The sequence below is a fragment of the Podarcis pityusensis genome, assembly GCF_964106645.2.
Source record: "Podarcis pityusensis genome assembly, chromosome: 3".
Taxonomy (NCBI): domain Eukaryota; kingdom Metazoa; phylum Chordata; class Lepidosauria; order Squamata; family Lacertidae; genus Podarcis; species Podarcis pityusensis.
This window is the reverse complement of record NC_138026.1, coordinates 45,836,379-45,858,478: the sequence shown is the minus strand read 5'-3', so window position 1 is coordinate 45,858,478 and position 22,100 is coordinate 45,836,379. Positions and strand designations below refer to the sequence as shown.

At 40.0% G+C, this 22,100-nt stretch overlaps 1 long non-coding RNA gene across 1 annotated transcript in view; it reads right to left on the bottom strand.

The window, feature by feature from the left end:
• The window catches only part of LOC308472562, a 197,286-nt gene that overhangs the window by 164,308 nt on the left and 10,878 nt on the right, over positions 1-22,100 (bottom strand). Inside the window, exons 2-3 of the long non-coding RNA XR_013983579.1 lie at positions 13,298-13,382; positions 8,114-8,290 (exon numbers count right to left, since the gene is read on the bottom strand). This is a non-coding gene — a long non-coding RNA (uncharacterized lncRNA). The remainder of the gene's footprint in view (positions 1-8,113; positions 8,291-13,297; positions 13,383-22,100) is intronic.

Genomic DNA, 22,100 nt, shown 5'->3' with positions numbered 1-22,100 from the left:
ACTGTTAATAATGAAACTTCATAATTATACAAATCCAAGGTGGCCAATCAGCTTTTCAGGCTGAGCCTTCGGGTACCTCATGCATTATGTATGTGGCGCTTGGGCCTGTGAACTCACTTGCTTATATTAGAAGCCTAATTAATATTTAATCACATGTGCAGAGGGCAGATGAAGCTGTGCGAGCCACCAAACGAAGCGCAAGCTGACAAACGGACAGGTGCGGGCCAGCGCAGCGCAAACACACACACACACATGCGTACGCCGCAGCAGATACACACACAAAAAACCTCACCAGAAATATTCATCTGAAGCTCTGGGGTATATGCATAGTCTGGACAATATTGACTTTTGCCCAGAATAATGAGTTAGGAGTACCGTCAGTGCTTTTTTCCTGAGGGTACTCAATGGTACCTTTTTTCCAAATGTTAAAAATGTGGCACTTAGTGTAACAACTTCATGGTGAGTACCAGCACCTATTTTTTTCTATTAGAAAAAGCACACACAGCACTGAATACTCCTATGTGCCTACCAGTGTCTGGCATCAACGTTCTGCAATAGGCAAAACTTAAGTTTGCCTATGGAAGACGCAACCAAGGTTATTCTGGGCAGCCTCAAACAAGGCTGTGCCAATTCCCCCACCCCTCCAACTGGCTGCAAGGTCACAGAAACCAGTGGGATTCCCCTGAATTAATAAGAATTGGGCAAGAGATTGTATATATACCAAACAGGGTTGTTGCAAATATAAATGAGATAAAAAAATAATAGAGCACTTTGCATACTGTAAACAAGAGCAGACATTACTAGCCATCATACTCATACCACATAGCGAATTAGATCCCATGAGACCACTTTGTGTGTTTGTTTTTGAGATTCTTGCTTACACAATATGCTTAAGTAGGAAATGGACAAGAATTGGATTCTATTTAGCTGTATTTTGCTGGGGTGGTGGTGGTGGAGCGCATATATACTGTATGTTATTATCCATTGCCTTATACTGAGGTAGGCCTCCAGCCCCTCCAGACCAGTACAGTGGTACCTCAGGTTACAGATGCTTCAAGTTATGTACTCCACTAACCCAGAAATAGTACCTCAGGTTAAGAACTTTGCTTCAGGATGAGAACAGAAATCATGCTCCGGCGGTGCAGCAGCAGGAAGCCCCATTAGCTAAAGTGGTCTTCAAGTTAAGAACAGTTTCAGGTTAAGAATGGACCTCCGGAACGAATTAAGTACTTAACCCGAGGTACCACTGTAGTGTCCACTCCGTTAGTCAATAGGTCTCCAGGGGAGATTCTCCCAACCTTAGATTTCAGGGCTGAACATGGGAGCTTCTGCATCCAAATGAACACTCAGGAATTGGTGCACAAATATAAAATTTGATACATTCTTTGGAGCTTTTGATTCTGGACCTTCATTGTTGTCCTAATGAGAAAAAAAGAATGTCCTGAAGAGGAAGAGTAGTAAATAAGGGGTTAAACGTTAAAACTATGTAGTGTACAAGGCAAGGCTGAAAGAAACGAGCATGCACAGCTTAAGGAAATTAAGGGTTGGAAGACGGCATGATAGCTAATACCTAAAATTTTGAATTCTTGTCCAAAAGTGATAGAAAAGTCCTTCATCTTCCAGTTATATAATGAATCATTTGAACCTTGTTCATAATACACCCATTTTTTTCTGGGGAGTGATGGCAAAATGCTGAGGACAGCCGGCTATTTTTTCTATTAATCTCATCTGATCCTGAGAACAACCGTGACACTCCTGAAACAATGCATGAAAACCAAGTGGACTAGAGGAGGTCTAATTCACTAGGGGTTGAATTCATAAATTGAGAACTTTGGTTGGTAATACAGCTACAGCAATTCCTGGATTAGGACAGCTGGACCATGCTCTGGTAACCTTACAATTGGATTCCTGTAATGCGTTCTGCGTGAGGCTACCCAGAAGCTGCAGAACACAGCAGCTAGTTTTGCTTGTGCATTTAACAGACTACTTGTGGGATTTGCACTGTCTTCCAGTCTGCTACCAGGTCAGATTCAAGGTGCTATTGCTAACATATAAGGTCCTCTGCAGCTCAGGAATAGGTTACATGAGAGATCTCCTTATCTCTTTGATGCAGTCTGCTAGAAAGTTTCTACTGTAAAGTTCCAAAGATCTCAGAAACTCATTCTGCAGTAACTTGGAGCAGGGCTTTGTGTGCCCCTGTCCATTCTCTGTGGAATAGCAATCCTCTCAAGTTGTGACAGGTGACCGCACTATCTGTACTTTCCAGAGAGAAGTGAAAAAGGACCACATGTTTGAAACTCATGTGGCAAACAACATAGTCTGCCTTGCAGATATCTTTCTTTTCCATAATTCTTTCTTAAGATGTAGATACAATGATGCACAAGAGATGACATTAAAATAAATCATGGACAATTATTACTATTAAATGTCATTTTGAACATTGTATTAATAATGCTAACTTGTGAAACTGGAACTGCAGTTTCTGTATTACTGGCCAAAAGATAATGTCAATAAAGAATTCACAATCTTTTGTCTGTTGCAGAGTGGTCTTAGCTGAATGCCTGTATAAAGTTATAACAATGTAATGTGTAATATTACACATTATTACACAAGGGCACAAAGAGAAGGGGATGGCAGAGGACGAGATGGTTGGACAGTGTTCTCGAAGCTACCAGCATGAGCTTGACCAAACTGCGGGAGGCAGTGGAAGACAGGAGTGCCTGGCATGCTCTGGTCCATGAGGTCACGAACACAACTAAATGTTCAGACACGACTAAATGACTAAACAACAATAATGTGTAATATATGTAGACCACCACAACAGCCTGATGTACCCAGTTAAGACAAGATGGCAAGAAAATGAAGCTTGTTGTAGCAAGCTTATAGCTGAGCATCTAAAAAAAATCCTTCTGAGATCCACAATATAATAGTTTCCATTATTTATCTAATGTGACTGCCAAGCAGAAAAACAAGGCTCCCATTGGTACCAATGGAAGCTTCCTTGAAATATAAGCAGGAGCTTCAATCGGCCATGTTTGTTGAGCCTGATGCAGGCAGAGAAAAAGTTAGCCTTCCTCTCCCCATTTCCACAGCCCCAAGGCTGCTTAGACTACCCCACGGCTGCTTTTTTTAAATAACAAAAAGCATACACATTAATTGCATCCACATAATTAAATTCACATCTAGTTGGGCCTTCAAGCCCTGAGCCATAAAAACTATGCAATTCGGGGTGGCGAGTGTTATCTGCTACTATATCTAAAGAAACACAGGTCATGTTTGGAAAAACTTCAGAAAGTCACAATAGGATAATATCATTATTAGGATCATCAAAAATGTCGGTTTCAAAAGCAATCTTTTGAGTACTCTGGAATTCTTCTTCAAGACTGGATGTTAAATAAAACGGTAGGGAGGATGGTGATTTGGGAATAATATATAGTCTGTGCTTTGTAATATTATTAAGGTGGAGTGCAAGCAATGTTATGCAGCCTTAATTAGACTTAGCCTCTGCTAGGATGCACCAAGGGTATTGAGACCAGGAAACTATAATAGATGTTTCCTCTAATTTTTTGAAATGATAAAATCAGCGTAACACATCAGTCTCCCACAAGGAAACACATGGGTCCCTTGAAAGACAGAGAGCAGAAATGAAGAGAAATGGCATTATTTACAGTAACAAACCTTCAGCTTTATTTTATGTGTTAAACTATATGATGGGCAAATAGAAGCAAGATTGAGTAGCATTACTTAGTGGTTGGAGGCAATGTAAACCTCCTTATCACCCCAAAACTTAAGTTCCATCTTAAGGTTGTGGAAAATAATCTTCCAGTTAAAGAATTCCTCTCCTCAGAGCTAAATTCATTAATCTTCAAAAACACACACAAATCCCGCTTGTGCATTTGGGTAGAAAAGATCCAAAAGCCCCATTAGAATTTCCTCACTGTCAGAAGCCTATTGTGCATAGGCCAAGATGATCAAGAGCCTGGAACCAAGCCTTATGAGGAACGGTTGAAGAAGCTGGGAATGTTTAGCCTGGAAAAGAGGAGACTGAGATTTGAAGATAGCCATCTTCAAATATCTCAAGTGCTGTCACATGGAAGATGAAACAAGCTTGTTTTCTCCTGCTTTGGAGGGTAGGACTCAAACCAATAGCTTCAGGTAAGCAGATTCTGACTAGACATCAGGAAGAATTTTCTGACAGTAAGAGCTGTTCAACAGTGGAATGGACGCTCTCAGAAGGTGGTGGAAGATCTGGATCACCACTGGTTCTACTTGCTTATGTCTGGTACCATTAATAATGAAGTGCTGAGTTCCATGGGGCCTGTCAGGCATTCATGGAACACTTTATGGGTCAAGAAACCTTCACCAAGCTCTGAAGTCACTCAGAAATTTTTCCTGGCTGTGATTGCCCAGTTCGTGTTACATTTCTTCATGAACACATGCATTCAAAGCAGAGTAGACTCTAAAGCACTGCCCAAAAAGACATATGCCCAAAATATGCTACTTTGTACTTATAATAAAGGTAAAGGGACCCCTGACCATTAGGTCCAGTCGTGGCCGACTCTGGGGTTGCGGCGCTCATCTCGCTTTATTGGCCAAGGGAGCCGGCGTACAGCTTCTGGGTCATGTGGCCAGCATGACTAAGCCACTTCTGGCAAACCAGAGCAGCACACGGAAACGCCGTTTACCTTCCCGCCGGAGCGGTACCTATTTATCTACTTGCACTTTGACATGCTTTCAAACTGCTAGGTTGGCAGGAGCAGGGACCAAGCAACGGGAGCTCACCCCATTGCGGGGATTCAAACTGCCGACCTTCTGATCGGCAGGTCCTAGGCTCTGTGGTTTAACCCACAGCGCCACCTGCGTTTAGTGATAATAATTATCACTAAATTTGTATTTATAAGCTAAATATAAATATAGTATATATCCCTATAGTGTGGAAGACTGGGTGACCGGTTGGTATGTGTGCCTCCTTAGTTGGCCACTCAGTTAATGGGCAGTTTCAAGGCCCTGCTCTGTCTTCTAACTGTTCATTATTTGTAAACTAGGCTTGGGGCAGACAGTCTTTCAAACAGAGGACTCCTTTAAATTGAGGGCTATCCCTTCCCCTTTAAATAATAAGTCCCATGGCCACCATAATCCACAGAATGTCAAGGCTACTCATGTGGAGAGAGAGAAAGAAAGAATCATATGTGAATCATCTGCCATTTTTTTTGCTGTAGCCTAAAATAAATAAATACAAATCCAGTTCCTACTAGCCGTAAGGCTTCTTAGCTATAGCAACTTTACCAAAGCTCTTTTGGGTATTTTGTCAAATACATGTTCTAGCCTCATCCTGTCTTATCATATAGCACATAGAGTAAGCTTATTACAAGCCCACAAGAAGTTTGAAAAAATATTAAGCTTAATGACATTTGAATCTTTAAGTCTGCACCAGTGCTCCTTGTGGCTTAAAGACCCTAAGCTCTAAATACCACAGCGGCTGCTACTTCATACTTCAAGTACGAATGCTAAGAGCGGGAACTCTTGCTCATACAACAAACTGAAATCCACAAGCATAAGGATATTATTAACTATTTTAGTCATCAGTTTTATTTCTTCTATTGTCTTGCACACAGTCCCTACAATGGCAGTGTGTTGAACAGGTCAAAAACTGCTAAGTTTTAAGGATTCTGCTATAGATCCATTTTTGAAGAAGTAGTAGTAAACATAGACCCATTAGGAGGAAGTCATATGCTGCCCTTGGTAAATTCAGGGGTTAAGAAATCCTGTCCTTTCACTCAGATAACACGCATAAAACAGGGGCTAAGGAAATCTCTTCTGGAATTTTATCATCTTATAAGGTCTTCCTTATTAACATAAAATACTGGAGTGGGTAACCCCCAGCCACTCTGGAACCATTATTCATCAAATATAGTGCAGGCTTAGTGTCCTGAATCATTACCGTAATGCATAGTTAAATAGATTGTGCCAGAACACAATTTTTCTCATGGAAAAGCTAGGATGAACTTCCCAGAATGAACATCAAGTATTGGCATTCGTAGTTATGTCAATTGCTGCATATCTCCCGCCCTGCCGCCACAAAAAGTGCATTCCCTAAAACATGCTAATTTATTGTCATACTCCTCTCCAATTCAAGGTACCAAAAGTTTCCCTTCTTTACTCTGCAATGGACATGAATCAGGATTGACCACTGGAAATGGCACCCATATGGTGACTTGCTAATTTAGAAAAGTAATTGTATACAACAATTTCATTTTTTACAAAAAATAAAAGTTTACAACAATTATATACAGTCATACCTTGGTTTTCGAACAGCTTAGTTCCTGAACCTTTTGGCTTCCGAACGTTGCAAACCCAGAAGTGGCTGTTCTGGTTTGCGAACTATTTTTGGAAGCTGAACGTCCAAAGGGGCTTCTGCAGCCAATCAGAAGCCATGATTTGGTTTTTGAATATTTTGGAAGTCGAACAGCCTTCCGGAATAGATTCCGTTCGACTTCCAAGGTATGACTGTATACACAATAAAAGCCACTGTTGTGGGTTTTTAAAAATAAATAAATAAATAAATAAATAAATAATGGATTACCAACTATTTCAAAAAATATTTGTGTTAATTGCTTGCATAAGCCTGGCACCAAAGGAAACTTTTCAGCAAAAGCAAACATGTAAAGTTGAATATAGAAGATTCCTGCTGAAACTGGAAAATCATTCCACAAAACTGGGTCAGTGACACTGTAGGCTTGGTTTTACTTTGATGTCAAATGAGCCTTGCCAAGTCAGAGGACAACCAACAACATTCTTATAGATGATTTCAGTGATCAATCTGGGATATAAGAGTCCAGGCAGTCCCTAAGGTATCCTGGATCTAAGTCGTTCAGGACTTGAACCATGCAAGAATCTTGAACCAGGCTCAGTAGCAGATGGGCAGCAAGTGTAGATGTTTTGACAATCATGTCACATGTTGTTGACTTATCCCTGCTTAAGGTTGTAAGGTTTAGCACTGACATTAAGCAATGCTTTTTCTCCTGACACGGGAACCATACTGGGTATCAGAAAGAAGAGATGGGCAGCACTACGTGTTGGGCTGCCTGCAAGGGGTATGTCATCAAGAAGGCCATTTCTGGCTTCCTTCTCATCATGCTGCAGTTCTTGAGGTATGAGAGATGAGAATTCTGCGGGGAAGGCTGTGGGGATTAATTTATTGAAGAAAGCAATGGTCGCTGAACACATCACAGAAGAGAAAATTACTACTTGAAGACTTATGTTTAGGTTTGTTTCATATATTCATAGAAAACAAAAGGACTGCAAGATCTGAAATTAGGTCCCCGAAGTCCTTATTTCTCCTCCAGAAAATGTTACTGAGTTATACAGCAGAGCAACAGTTCTATTGGGCTAATAAACAAAAGAGGTGATCCATTCTTTAGAATCATATTCAGATGAAACATTAACATTAAAAAATGCTCCACACACGCATGGGCACACAACGTGAAAGCACCGATATTTCGGAATAGAACTACATGGAAGTGTTCTCAATGATACAAGGCAGCCAAGAGCCTGAAAGCTAAAAGATAAATGTTGCTGTACAAATACACAGGAGGTGTAGTGCCCATAATTAACTAATGTAAGATGCTTTTCTTAAACGTACAGCTTCATTATAATCTATTGTGGTTAAAACCAACATTACACATTCAGCAGAATGAGAAGTGGGTCTCTAATTTTATGCTAGAAATAAAACCTACAGCATTTCAACAGTACACATTTTTAGGATTTTTTTTTAATACACTGTTAAAAATAAGAATTCTATTTTCTTGTCTGAATTCAAAAATGATTGACTAGTGCACGGATATCAAGTAATAAATAAAACAGTCCTAGTGCCTGAAAGACTCTTGAATAAAGAGAAAATTATTTTTGGATTTTCTTTCTGATCAGATATGAAATATTCTGAAACGCCACCACTATAATTTGATAAAAAGCTTGATATCTCCAAATGAAAATAGGACTCAGCACTTTCATTTTTTTTCTGTCTCTAAAGGAACCTAGGTAAACTGATTTTCAAAAAATGAAAATCTCAGGCATAAAGGTGGAAGTAATGAAGCAAGTTTAAATATGCGCTGACCTTTGAAATGAACTGCAATCCATGTTGTTTGGCCAGGATCTGGCTGTGTAGCTGTCTCCATTGATTTCCAAAGCATAAAAGACCCGGGTGTTAGAGCTGCTCTGCTCTCTGGTGGATGTTGACAGGCATAGCTGCAAAGCTGTGAACACAGGCAGAAACGGCCATATGCTCAGTGTTCTGAAATATAAAACAAAGAATCCATCAATTTATATATATATATATTGCCCTTCTGCTGGAAAAGAAAGAAATAGGGATGTAAATTTTTTCAGGTTAAAAAAATTGCTTATTTTTATGGTTTTCCATGGCATCTAAATGAAAATCCAGTAATTTGGTAAATGAAAACATAATCCGATACAAGTCAATTTGAAAATAAGTCCATTGAGTTCAATGGGTCTTACTTCCAAGTAAGTAGGTATAGAATTGCCACCTAAAAGTAACATATCCTTAACCAGGCTTCCTCAACCTCGGCCCTCCAGATGTTTTGAGACTACAATTCTATCATCCCTGACCACTGGTCATGTTACTGGCAGTAAAATATAACCTTGGCGTAGAGACAAGGGCCCAGTTTCTCAAGTGGTTCCTAACCAGTCAGACATTCTGCCTCACCAAGATTATTTTTCTAGACAGAGAATAGAAAGGGGGGAGCTTTCCTGCTATGCTCTCTCACCCTCAGCCCAGTTGTTTTCTGAATCTGCAGAGTAATCAGCAATGCCAGTAACACAGGGCACTTGGGATCCCCTGCCTTAGTAAGCCTTATCTTCTTATCTCTCCGCCCCGCCCCCCGCATTGCTGCCAGCTGGTCTCCTGCCAAGGAAAGATCTTGTGAGCATGCAGGTAACAGCTGATACTTTTTGAATTGAAGTTGTACCAGAAGTGGAGGACACAACAATCTGTAGCCCATTTGGGTGGTACAATGGCAGCTTTTGTTTTGGCAGAGAATCAACTTCGTTACATATTTTGGCATACGTATGTAAATATCTATGAGACGCTAAAATACACAGTGGTTGATACAACTTACGAATTCCAAAAAATATTTAAGCAGGTGTGCCACATACAGAAGAATACATATGTACCAGAGGTGTATATATGTGCTGTACAATCTCTGAATAATGAGCAGAACTCATATCTGGAGGATGTATACCTTGACAGAGCATAGAGGAACTTCCATAAGGTGCAACAGGGCAAAGCGAAGTCACACAGAGTGCCTCCTTGTACTTCATAACTCAATACGTTTTTTAAAAACGCAAGTACATTAAGTGCATATAGTATCTTGCCAGGGAAAACCTATGTCTCATTTACTAGCCATAAAGTTAGTGGGCGTTGGGGCTGCGGAAAGGGTGGAGCTTTCAATAAGCGAAACTTAACAAGACGCTGCTTTCCAATGGACACGTCTTGCTTTCCCAAAACGAGGGAAGTTTTTCCATGGCTATCAGATCCAAGCGGATTGGGGGAGGGATAAATAAACAGGAACAGAATCACATGGAGGAAAGTGATTCACTTTCTACTACTCTCCTAATCAACTTTAAAGATACAGAGCACAAATGCCCCTGAAACTATCTGTCTGCAGTTTGACAGATTTGTTATCCAGGGGCACCTCTCTCATGCCTGCAATTTTGAAACCAATTGCCCACAAAGCATTATGGGAGGTTTAGCAATTCCCCTTTTTACACACTCCAACCTGCAATTGCTGCCACGGTAGCTCTCCTTCTAAAATCTGGTTGAGTTCATGCTCTCAGAAAGGGGAACCAAGGCTGCAAATTTTATCCAGTTCTTCCCAAACGTTAGATGCTTCCTTTTTCAAAAAATAAAAATAAAGTTGCCCAGCCCTCAAGCCCCTGGATGGATTTGTTTGCAATTTGGCAAGATTAATCCCTTTGCTATGCCTGCATATTTCATTAATTTCTGTCCAAAGAGAGGGGGGTTATAGTTTTTTCTTTTTCTTCCTCATAATACTGCATGATAGGAAACATAGCTGTTATGGGCATGAAGCACAAGTAAAACTGGACAGAGAACAGAGCAACTCAGAATAGATCAACCTGCTTCCTGAAGTCAAATGCAGATAAGAAATGACTTCTGAGGGTTGGAGTGCGGGGAGGGAGTGGAGGCCCCTTAGAGAGCTGCCTGGGAAGTAAAATTATATATATATAAAGACTCTTGATGCTGGTGCATGTCTTTAGTGTTGTTGTTGTTTAGTCGTGTCCGACTCTTCGTGACCCCATGGACCTGACCTTGCCAGGCACTCCTGTCTTCCACTGCCTCCCGCAGTTTGGTCAAACTCATGCTGGTAGCTTAGAAAACACTGTCCAACCATCTCGTCCTCTGTCGTCGCCTTCTCCTTGTGCCCTCCATCTTTCCCAACATCAGGGTCTTTTCCAGGGAGTCTTCTCTTCTCATGAGGTGGCCAAAGTATTGGAGCCTCAGCTTCACGATCTGTCCTTCCGGTGAGCACTCAGGGCTGATTTCCTTAAGAATGGAGAGGTTTGATCTTTTTGCAGTCCATGGGACTCTCAAGAGTCTCCGTCTGTAGTGCACACATGCTTTATTCTTCATATATGTAAATCAAGGGTGCCTATTTTCAAGCTATAGATTTTCCAGATAAGCATAGTATAAATAGATTCATATTTCTGAATATTTCTAATCAGTAGTAGTCTTGGTCTGAGGGAGTCCTGACCAAGTCTGACTAACTAAAACTACATTGTTATACACAATACTTTCAGCTTCTGCAAAAGTGAAAGTAACCTTAACTACCACTGTATCCTGAATTTCAACTATTTTCAACGTATCCACTTTTTAGGAGATTTACGTACTCAGACTCAAAATATGCCCAGCATTACTATCATTGTTTCATCCTACTCTATTCCCTCAGAGGTGGGAAATCGAAGAGCTGAATTCTGGACTCTTATGGTGGATTTTGCAGTAAACTGGTGATTTACAAATGGCAAAGGTTGCACACAGGGAAAGCAAGAATTTGTGTAGACGGTATAAAATCAAGGCAATGTCAATCCAATGCCCAAATACCACAAAAAAACTCTTAGGAACCTTTTCCAGTAAGTCCTAAACCCATGCTATCTTTCCCCCCTTCTTCCTATATCAGGAATTAAGACATTAATAGGAATTAAGACACTGTTAGAGGCACCACATAAAACTTGTTCAACGTTTGTAAGATCTTTTAGTGTCGCAGACTTTGGAACTCCCTGCCTGTTGACATCAGCCAGGTGCTGGCACCTTAAAAAAAAAAGTACCAACAGATACAGTCATGGGGGGGGATCTATGCATTTTGTTAACACAGGCTTCCTCAACCTCGGCCCTCCAGATGTTTTTGGCCTACAACTCCCATGATCCCTAGTTAGTGGGACCAGCGGTCAGGGATGATGGGAATTGTAGTCTCAAAACATCTGGTGGGCCGAGGTTGAGGAAGCCTGTGTTAACAAATCCAGTTCTTGCTCCAGGAGTGTATGGGAGGTGCCTGGGAAAATGCTTGAGTGAGCTTCAGAACACTTAACGCTGATTTCTGTAGTCAAACAAGGCATAATAATACCTGGAGACAGTCCCATCCGTAATCTCTTAGAGAAATGAAGGCAACCATAATTTCAAGTAGCAAAGGTGGGCATTTTTGTCTAAAAGAAGACTGAAAAGGTTTGTTTGTTTTTTTTAAAAAAAAAGCAACTGAGACTTCGAGGAAATATTATTAAGTACTCACCTGGTTAAATTAAAGTTTTATAGCACATACATTTTATCCATATATAAACTCTCTTGACAGCAAACTGGCTATTAAAAACGGAACTACATTAATTATATTCATAAACAATTTGCCTGTCAAGCAACTTTGCTCCAAAATGTGACCTAACTAAAAGGCTTATAACAGCTTTCAGATACTAAACTTGTGACATCTTCCTTTTCCCTTCCATCCATAACCCTATTAGTTGTTTGTTGTTTGTATAAATTCAGCAGCGTAAATTTCAAGAGACTACTAAAAATATTTAGCAATATAAGTTAATAAAATGCATGTTGCTTAGTTGGCCATCTCCCTTAGCTCTTTAACAGGGCTTTACATCTTCAAAGGGTTTTGCATACATTAATTGGTTAATATGTTTTCTCCAAGACTCACAGAGTAACCAACAGATGTGCACCAGTAAAATTCTGGGTCTCCAGATACAGGTATTATACCAACTGTCAAATTATAAACATATAGTATAGACATTTCTTTATACCCAAGTGTTTCATGAAATAATTATAACTACAAATCCATGATGCACTGGGACTAAAGAGTAAGGGGAGACTGGATTAAATGACAAAGCTTGCTCCCTACAAGGATAGAAGGATGAGTTGAGATGGAAACTTGGGTTGAGGGCGATTAAATGACATACAGCAACTACAGTGTTATAGCCAAAGGATGCAGATATTCATTTTATCTGCAGAATGAATTTAGATACTAAAAGTTGGGGACAGAAATCACTGAATAGACATAGATGGTTGGGTTTTAAGAAAACAAGTCAGTTTCTTAAACCATGATTTGACCTTGGCTTCTTTCTGCTACTAACCACTCTTAGTGGGACCACACTGTAGAAAACTTATTTCCCCATCCTGTTTTTACAGTTGGGCATAGCTATGTCTTCGTAAACTTAGTTTGGCCACTTGTGTTATCTGTTGGCGGTTTTTATTATTTTATCTATGCATATTTTGTGCTGATCTTCTGTGTTTTACTGGAGTTTTAAAATACATTATTGTTGGAGGCTTGTTTAACTTCATGTGATTGTGCAATGCTTTCTAAAAGGTGAGATATACATTTGTTAAATAACTTAATACAAAGGTGAGACTAATTGCAGTTTGTCTGAGTTCTGATGTCATGCTGGTCTAAACTGGAAGCAAATTCTTCCAAACTCCTTCTCACCAGTGTACCAGAGGAGGAGAGAGAAGTATGTGGGACTAGGGCTGTCTGTGGCTCACCCCAGTAATGCTAAACCATGGACCAGAAGTATGTACAAATGCAGACATCATATCCCAGAACTGTGACTATGGCCAATTTTTTGTGCAAGGATAACATGAGGCAAGAAGTAACTTCATTTGCCAAGCAGCTCTTAACTGCTGCAAAGTGTTGATATGTGCTCTTATCAGAATTCATTCTAGCAAATCCACTGATCAGCAGTGTGATGATCCTTACCCTCCACCCCAATCATTTCTTACCTTCACTGAGCTCAGCCTTCTCTCTCTCCACTTCCCCCAGACACAGTTTAGATTGAGCCTTCCAATGAGTTCTGATGTCACTTATCTGAAAGTCAGCATTAGATGCTTATTCCTCCTGTTTAATAGGAATACCCTTTCAAACTGTTATCAGATGTCTTCTTATAAGAAATTTCAGCTATACAGCAGGTAGCACTTAACCTATTGTAGTGCCCTAATTTTAACGGAACCACTGTCCCAAGTCAATTAAGTACGTGAATATGTATATCAAGATTAAAATTACGTGCAGATAAATAATAATAGGGGGAAACTGTCGGACTGTCCTACAGTTTATTTAAAAAGTCAATCAACTTTCAAGTGCAGCCCAATAAAACTCCCTTTCGCAGTGAATATTCTGCAGAAAGAATTTAAAACAGAAGCATATCTTAGAGGCAAAGGTAGGATAATCACAGTAGTATGCTACCTTCCGAGAGGATCTCATTATTTTGTGATTTAATCTCTGCCTGCAATTTGTGTGTGTATATGCTATAATCACATTTAACCTTGAGGAAAGCCAGCATCTGGTACATGTTTTCAGCAGGGAGACCTTATACTATTAAATGTGAAAAACTACGTCTGACTTTACACTTGCTGTGATGACAACAATAGCTCAAACAAATACTTATGTGCTTTTAAGCTTTCTGTTTGTGTGAATGATTTCAGATGCCAGATTATCACCTGTGTTACCTTGTTAACGTACTTCATCTTTGTGTCAGTGAAGATCATGCTGATGGAAAGGGGCAAGTTATATAAAATATTTTTCAGGCATGAATAAAAGTATTTGGAAAATAACTTGATTTTACATTCACTAGTTCCTTCATTGTTGTCTTTCCCCATTTTGACCTTCATCCACAAATATACCTGATGAGAACATAGGAATAGCAACAACCATAATGTTTCCTGTAATTCTTGTTTGTTATATGAACAAGCATTAACAACATTTCAGGATAATTCAAGGTCATTAGTTTCTTACTCTCAACAATATAGAATTTCTTATTATGAAGGGTAAAAAAGCTAATGAAAGCTCCAGATAGCCTCCAGCTGAGTGCTGGGTTCTGGTTCAGCTTTGTGTCCATGATTAAGGGAATCAAAGGCACACACACAAAAACCTGTGGCTATTGAAATATTTCCACATATCAGCATAATCTTTCTCCTTGATAAGAATGCAGCCCAGCAGCTGAATGGAAGATGGCAGCCTCTTTGTTTTGGTAGGTGTAACCAGGGATGTGCAAATTGCAAACCATAATCACCAACTGATATATTAGTATAAACAAGTTTTAATAGCAACTCTGCCACATACTTAATGATAATCTGTCTTAATCTGCTATTGATATTTGCATGTTACATAATAGCAGGATCACTAGGCCTTCAACTGAGGAGGAGAAAGCTTCAGCGTCATATAATATGATGTGCTATACTTTTTCATGGCCAGAGAAAGAAAGGGTTGCAAAGAAGAAACAAGAATGCAAAGCAATCCCTGCCGAATGAGACCAAAGACAGAGACAGATTTAGTGTAGCGCAACCAGTTCTGTCACAGTGGGCGCCAAGCTTACTGTAGGTAAAGCGACCCCTGACCATTAGGTCCAGTCGTGGCCGACTCTGGGGTTGCGGTGTTTATCTCACTTTATTGGCTGAGGGAGCTGGCGTACAGCTTCCAGGTCATGTGGCCAGCATGACTAAGCCGCTTCTGGCAAACCAGAGCAGCGCACGGAAACGCCATTTACCTTCCCATCGGAGCAGTACCTATTTATCTACTTGTACTTTGATGTGCTTTCAAACTGCTAGGTTGGCAGGAGCAGGGACTGAGCAACGGGAGCTCACCCCGTCGCAGGGATTCGAACTGCCGACCTTCTGATCAGCAAGTCCTAGACTCTGTGGTTTAACCCACAGCGCCACCCACGTCCCAAGCTTACTGTAGGTGGCGCCAAAATTATGATGCAGTGAATTGAGCAGAATGGAAGATGAGAAGCAGGAAAGGGTACAAATTTTAGCCGCACACAGGGCGCCACTGAAATTTGAAAGACCAAAGTCTGCCCCTCCCAAAGGCCCATCTGTTTTCACAGTGGCCAACCACATGCCTACTCATGATCCTCAGCAACTGATATTCAAAGGCAGATTGTATCTAATAGCAGCGGCATAATGTAGTCATCATATTTAACATCCACTGATATCTTTATCCTCTATGTGTTTGTCTAATCTCTTTTTAAAAGATGTCCAAATTGGTGTAATTCTATGGCAAACTAAGTCCATTTCCCAGCATTGGTGTCAGAAACCAACCAATGACTGAAACTCATGGGGCATGCCTGCCAGGCAGGGGAGAGGGCATCACACAAATTTGCTCCAGCGAAGTGTAGCAAATATTTATATGCAGAATTTACTGTTTTAAAACATTGTTTCACTGTATGATTCCACTGTGGAGATTTAAGAGACAGATGCATTTTCCTCCAAGAGTTACGTTAGACTTAGTTTTACGAGTAAGATATGCTTTAATCAATACAATCCTAACTCTAAACAAGGAGTTTTAAGATAAGCTCTGTCACTATTATAATTCAAACTCTATTTAGGCAAATTTCACTCATAGATTATAGTTTCTCCTGCATGCATATATTAGTGCAAATGAAGAAAAGACAACCTAAACGTCAGCATGCCATTGTCAATGATTCTCTCAAGTTCTCAGGCAAAGCTGTGATTTATAGCTGCAAGCTGTAGTATATCCCTTTTATTGGGGCAACATTGACCTTGACTTGTGTCCTTGGAATAAAACAGACTACTAATCAAAATCATACTAGGCTTTACAAATCATTATTTAGAATACTCCTAATTCATTCTGAACCATGCCAGAATGATCACTGCTTCCAAAACCAAAAACCAAAACTGTTGCTGGGAAAGAAAAAGTTTTGCAACTGTCAGATCACCTTTTGTTTAGTTGATTAACAACACAATCCTTTTGCTCTCCATACATTAATTTTCAAGGTTTGAAAAGTATTTTTTGGTGTAAGCTGTGCACTTGATTAACTTGCACTGCCCTTCCATGTTGATTTTTTTGAATTTTAATAGATAGCCAGGTTCATAATAATGCATAGTTGATTTCAACAGTTTTTGCGTAATAATGCATAGTTGATTTCAACAGTTTTTGACAGATATTTGCAGAGGTTTCACATACTCATTAGTAGAATCTTTAGAAATCTACAATTAAATTAAAATAGTAGTAGCTTACCATTACTAAATATCTTGGATACATCCCAACTCATTCATTAGTAAAATCATTCAATGAGATAATCAAAGTGAATGAATGCATGGAAACAAGAACAGAAGAAAGAGAAGAAAGAAAACAGTTCAATCAAGAACTCCAATTTTACATTAAAATCCATTTTCTTTAGCATCTTTAGTCATAGGGTGCATGGGGAAGCAGTTAACTGTTTAACTGCTTCAGTAATCTTTTTATTAATAATTATCATCATCATCATCATCACACTACCATTCCATCAAAGAGTTCAGGACAATGCATGTGATAAGCCCACCTCCATCCTAACTTTAAAAGAAAATTGTGAGGTAGGCTGAAAGGCAGCATCTAAAGCCATCCAGGTGAACTTCTAGGCTCTGTTTTATGCTTTTCGTACAAACACAGACTAATCCAATTATATCCAATAAAGTTGTCCCATTCATGTAAGAATTTCTGCTTGTGCAACCTAACCCCACCCCCACTTTCTTCCCTCCTCCTGTTCCCCTTCCATCTGTATTGGAGGTACCCTAATCCTCTGGTGCGGGGGGGGGGCTCAGTGGGGAGAGGAGAGTGAAGGAAAATTCAACTGCACAAGCAAAAGTCCTTGCACAAACAGGACGACTATGTTGGGAAGAACCCTATGTCTTCTCAGAAATACCGTATTTTTCGCACCATAGGACGCACCGGACAATAGGACGCACTTTGTTTTAGAGGGGGGAGAACAAGGAAAAAAAAATCTCCCCCTCTCTGCCCAGCGCCCCTTCAGCGAAGCGGCAGGAGGCGCTGCGCAGAGAGGGGGAGAACTTTCCCCCTCTTGTTTTCCCGCTCTAAAACAAGGTGCCGTTTAAGGTGCGTTCAGGCGGCTACCTTGAAAGCCTGGAGAGCGAGAGGGGTCGGTGTGCACTGACCCCTCTCGCTCTCCAGGCTTCAGGTTCCTTTCGACCTGCTCTTTGGGGCTGGCGGGGGGAAGCCCACCACCAGCCCCAAAGAGCAGGTCAGGAAGCAGCGGAAAGGCGCAGCGGAGAGGCTCCTGCCATAGCCGCGCGTCACCTCTCCAGCCGGGAGAGGGTCGCGGGGCTATGGCGTCTTCGCTCCATAGGACGCACACACATTTCCCCTTCATTTTTGAAGGGGAAAAAGTGTGTCCTATAGAGCGAAAAATATGGTAAATTCCATTGAATTCAGTGGGGCTTACTCCTAGTTACCTAGGGTTAGGATTGCAGCCAACTTGACTCTTTGGCAAAAGGCCCTAAAAGTAAGATAGAATTAACAATGCTAAAGGTGTGCTGGCTACTAACAGGCTGATAAACTCCAATATCTGGGTTATTTCATCCTCTAAGTGGCTATGTGTTATATGTCAGTATGTTTGCTTGAACCCCCAAGTGAGTGCTGAAACTAACATTAAAGTACCTATCAGATGCTTTTATATCAGCTTTTGGGTTATCCTCTGTCCAAACCTTCATAATCAGCAATGGCCAACTATTACAGAAAGCATTACTTAAGATGGATACTGTATATGGCTGATCAACTGTTTACCAAGGGTATCCAAAACATGTCTATTTTCCTAATATGCAAAGGTGTTCTATTTGCTTTAGGGGAAATTTAAATCTTCTGAGAAACATGTTTTAAAATTTTGGACATCTTCAGGAAACATCTGGCTAATTCTTACAATGATGTCATGCCTTCATGTGACTTTTCAAGAGTTTTGGGCCAAATTATAAGTGGTGGTGGCCTGACAGGTTTGACTAATAGCAGCTGAAAGCTTATGGGCTAAGTTACTTGTACTCTTTGGCTCCTTAGTGTAACTTTGTGAACAGCAACAAATGAAATGCAATTGTGATTATAACATGGACAATGCTGGTGGGTGCTGTTGGGAGTTAGTGGTGCAGCAATATCAGAAGAGCTTCTGGTTACCCATACTGGTATTGAAGTAACTAATGACCTGCTATCCTTAAACAACCAAAAATACTAGTAACAGTCTCCAATATATGCCTCATCCACAATCATATTCTTTAGTGTTCAAGTGGCTGCACTGAGGAACCCATAAAGGAAAAAGGAACAAAACACCATGTCATCCAATAGCTATACAGTGGTACCTCCGGTTAAGAACTTAATTCGTTCTGGAGGTCTGTTCTTAACTTGAAACTGTTCTTAACCTGAGGTACCACTTTAGCTAATGGGGCCTCCCGCTGCCGCCGCACCACCACTGCGCAATTTCTGTTCTCATTTTGAAGCAAAGTTCTTTACCCGAGGTACTATTTCTGGGTTAGCGGAGTCTGTAACCTGAAGCATCTGTAACCTGAAGCATCTGTAACCTGAATTACCACTGTATTTCAAAAGAAGAACTTACTAAATCTTCTGAGAAGCATGGGTATAATATTACAAACATACTTATGTAAGGTTAACAGGGGGGGGGGGAAACCTGTACAACATAAAGGTTAAGCTAGTGTTGACATTGACAGTTGTTGGGGGATTATTATTTTTTCTATTGAAAAAAGCTTCAAAAATATGTATCAGATTTAGCCCAAGCTGAGTTCTTATCTCTTAAGAATAATTGACAATGTTTAAAGTCTTAGCACTGGGATTATGGAGTGAGGACAACTGGAAGACTCTAAATTACCCTTGAAATTCCTTGAGTTTAGATCTGATGCAAACTTGAGTAGCGCTAATTTACACATTCTACTATAACAACTTCTAAAGAACTGCTCTATTGCAGTCTGGGATAACAATATTTTAGTATACTGCATTATTTTTTAAACAGACAGCATTTTAATTCTAACACATATTCTTACATAGATAGTACGTAAGAAAAAATCAAAACTATATTTGGCATTGGCAGAGAAGTATATATGCAGTTGGCCCTAAGTGTTTGAATAAATTAATGGCTGAAATACCAGCTCAGTTAGACAGCTGAAATCATTTGATTCTATTCAAAGTGCCCTTGAACAAAAGTAGGAACATCATGACTGTTCCTTCCTGTGTACTCTGTAATCCTTGCCAATGAAATTAGTGTCTATTGATTTCCTAATTCCCTAACAAAAGTGTCAAAATAGAAGAGATAAATGAAAATGCTGTTGACCTCTGTTCTCTACATTTTCTACACCTGTCTACATATGAATAGGTGTTGTTTACAATTTCTTGAAAGTCAGAAGCATCAATCTACCTGATCTTAAACACAGTTCACTGAGATTTCCAACCTGCCTCAGTCTATATTATTAAACCTTATCATGTTCCCAGCTTTATGTAAGATGTTAAATAAAATAATCCGGGAACTGTTAAATAAAAGTAAATTTTATTCCAGATTTTAAAACATAGGTCTTTATGAGGCAAATTCATAAAAACCAAACCAAACCAAGCCTGGCATGGAACGCTAACATTCACAAGATGAAACCTGTGCTAACATACTTGTTAATAGATAAGGTGCCACAAAACTTTTTCCAGCCTGGCAGATCCTATTAGCAGGTTGTTCATGAAATGCATTAGTCAAAATAATAATGAAAACTGATGTCCAGGTCACATACTATTCTCTCTTGTCAATGGAAGTACATTCTTTTAAGATAAAATGACATCACCCAAAAACCCTTATTGAAGTCAGGCAACAATCCCAGGAAAAATCTTGTTTCATAAATTTCTTTAGCACAGTGGGCAAGTATTATCAGTGAGGTTTAAAATGAAAAATCCAGCCAGGGGTCATAGAATCAGAGAACTGTAGAGTTGGAAGGAACCCCCCGAGGGTCATCTAGTCCAACCCCCTGTAATGCAAGAATCCCAACTAGATCATCCATGACAGACGCTCATCCAACTTCTGCTGAAAAGCTTCCAACAAAAGACAGTCCACCACTTCTGGTGGGGAGGGGGGTCTCTACCACTGTTGATTTTAAATATTTTTGAATGGTTTAAATACTTTTAAAAACCATTTTTATTGATAATTTTATTGTTTTATTCTCTTAATGAACCACTTTGAAGATTTATTACAATCAAGCAGTGTATGAATGTTGTGCTGGGTAACAAACAAGTTACCAAGTCAATATCTTCAATTCCTTGGGGGGTCCTTCAGGCTTCTCTCAGGATTGCAGTGTGGCCTGAAGCCTGGTCCAGCAACAACCTGCCATGATTTGGCAATAGTTTCTGGCATGCTGTCAAGAAGCTTAGTTCCCTTCTTAGCTCTTTGCCGCAGTGATGTCAGCTTCCCTTCAGATGCTGCTTCTACTGGCTTCCTTCAGGCTTCTCCCAGTCTCCTCCTAAATCCCTCACCATTCCACTCCAACTGAATTAAGCTGCAGTGGTACCTCAGGTTACAGATGCTTCAGGTTACATACGCTTCAGGTTACAGACTCCGATAACCCAGAAACAGTACCTCAGGTTAAGAACTTTGCTTCAGGATGAGAACAGAAATTGTACTCTTATCTGAATAGCACTGAAACTGGCCTTTCATTTTCACCAGTCAGGCTCGTCCACCCAATCTCTACCATTCTGCCTTCTTATTGGTCTATAAGGATGAGTCAGTAAGACCACAAGTCAGCTTGGTTCACGGCTAACGCTTTACATACATAATCTTTACTACATAAACAATCTGATTTCTCTGCAGGGTTGCAACTGCCAGTTAAAAAATAGACCCAGCAAGAAAACAACTCTCTTCCTCTATCTCACTGTGTGTAGGCATTTTTGAACCTAACTTCCCACTCCACTCTCAAAATGAATTTTATTCTCTGTGAAATTGATAGAAGGAACAAGAATTCATGCTTCTACACCAGCTTCCTCATTTTATTTTAATTGTGACAATTCTCCATTAAGCAGTCAACCCATGAAATGACTTTGGATTTTACTTGCAGGTCATACATACTATTAAAAACCAGAGAGGGGAAAGTATTCTCTTAAAGTTGTTTAAATGACTTTATCATTTTTAGCATTATTAATTCATGCTACAAATAGTTTATAGTGTCAAGTTTAAAACTTCCTGTAATTAAAGGATGAAAAATGACAGCACCATTACATTAAGAATTAATAGTACACTTCCTCCTTGAAAATGGATTTCATATTTTGGTCACCACATAAAAGAAAGGAAATGCAACAAAAGCTTCTTCTGCTAAAAAAAAGCTACAAGATGAACACCAAGGCCCTCTGCACACATGATTAATGCTTACAACATTTCCAGTGCAGTCCTATGTCTACTCAGAAGTATTCCCAGGAACTGAGGTTAACACTTCAGCCTTAGTTGCCTTGATACTATGATCCCAAACAACTAGGGAAACAGTATTTTAACTTACTGAGCTAAACCTGCTACTGGAGGACATGTAGACATAAATATACTGATGAAATCCACTTGGCATGTTATAAGTAGGGAGGTGGAAACCCTCAGTGTGGATGATGACACAAAGCCACAGATAGCTCCAGAGGGATTTTCCAGGGCCCCAAGACTAGAAGAGGGTCCACCACTGTAACAGTGCTACCCGTTTTGCTTTGAACACATTATTTTAAAAAAATATATCAGATGCAGCCTGAGAGAGTCTGTCCATATTATGAGCACAACTAATGGTACTACTA